Raw genomic sequence first — 1840 nt, forward strand, 5'->3', positions numbered from 1 at the left:
AGTGTGTGTGTGTGTGTGTGTGTGTGTGTGTGTGTGAGAGAGAGGGAGTGTGTGTGTGTGAGAGTGAGTGTGTGTGTCTGTCTGTGTGAGTGTGTCTGTGTCTGTGTGCGTCCGTCCGTCCGTCCGTGTGTGAGTGTGTGTGTCAGTAGTGATTATAACTAGCTTTAGCTAAAACACTCGAGGTCTGTTTGTGTATCTGAGGTCTCAATCCTCTGCTGCTAACATGGGTTACAAAACTCTCGTGCGGCGGTTGGGTTTGTGAGGGTGAAGTCGACTTCCTCTGGCCGTTTCCTGTTCTTGTTCTCTTTCAGCTCTCACTATGGGCCTCATTGTTGATCGACGATCAGATTATGATCAGATGATCACGTATGGCTTTGATTCACTCTCATAAACACTTTGTTGTTGCACAGATGAAGATTAGCAGGAGATTTTCTGTGAATCACTGAGACGCTGTGAGAAATGAGGAAGTCTGAGTTTAGTTTGATGTTGAATGACAGACGCGCACGGTGTCGTTTACAGTTTTTTACAATCATTTTTGCACTAATAACAGAACCTTCATGTCATTTTTCAAAACTCTAGACATAATTCACAACCGATGATCAAAATGCACATTTTTCAAAACACTTAACACTTTTTCCAAATGCTTGGATACAATACACATGAACCAAAGATCTGTTGTTCACTGAACTAAAATCATCAGTTCCAAATGACACAACATCAAAGCATTACTATTTCACAATGCACTCACACATTACATCTGAATTGAGTGTCTATTCATTTCATTACAATGATCTAACGATCAACTGATACAACTGCTCAAAATGCTACATAACTGTTGCATTACTCTTGAAGCATAGCTTTTATGGAAATGATGAACAATATTGAATGTTTAGATTATGAAAGTGAAGCAGCTGAGTATGTTCAGGTATGGTCAGGTTCAAGATGCCTGTTGCTGGGAGAAAAAAAACAAACCCCAAAAATTCTATATCATTGTTATCAGTATTTGTTTTCATAGATGATGCATGCAGTGACGTCACAGGAGACCACCGTCAGGCCTGTATGTGTCATGCCAGAAGATGCTTAGCTGAAGAAAACATACGTTATGATGTGGATGAGAACCTGTGGCCAAATACACAAGACAGGGCTGAGAAAAACATAGAAGTGCAGTGAGTGACATTTTGCTCTAGGCTTACTGTAGTTTTTTTCTCATCTGTTTTTTTTTCTTATTTCAAGTTTTTTGAAAAACCTGGTGAGTTGTGTATTTCATCAATCATTTTCAACGTTTGTTTAATGATTCCAGTGTCTGTACTTTTCTCTCTAGTCTATTACACTGACATATGAATGTGTGGAACCATAATAATAGCTGCATCATGTGTTTTGAGCAGCTATATTTAATGATTGTATTAACAACTAAACAGTGAGACTATGGGTATCTTGTGTGTGGGAGATCTAAAGTAATGTTCCTATCATATTTCATAATAAATTAGTATTTTGAACCAATGCTTCTGCAAATGCAAGGCTTCTTTAAAGATATGAACGCAATATGCAAAGTTTTGAAGATTGGACAGCCTGTGTTATAAATAATGACTGTTTTGAGTTTTGTGTCTAGAGTTTTGAAAAATGACATGAAGCTTCTGTTATTAGAGCAAAAATTATTGTAAAAAAAACTGTAACTCACACTTACAGCCGTTATATCAGAGATTACTAGATTCATATCCACAGATGCCTCTTATTCTCTCAACTGATCCTCCATGATTGTGCAGATGTTCAGCTTCAGATGATGAACTGTGTGTGAGTGTGCGTCTGTGTGTGTGTGTGTGTGAGTGTGTGTGTGTGCGCG

This window comes from Sinocyclocheilus grahami, unplaced genomic scaffold (genome assembly GCF_001515645.1).
Source record: "Sinocyclocheilus grahami isolate Dianchi unplaced genomic scaffold, SAMN03320097.WGS_v1.1 scaffold825.1, whole genome shotgun sequence".
Classification (NCBI taxonomy): Eukaryota; Metazoa; Chordata; class Actinopteri; order Cypriniformes; family Cyprinidae; genus Sinocyclocheilus; species Sinocyclocheilus grahami.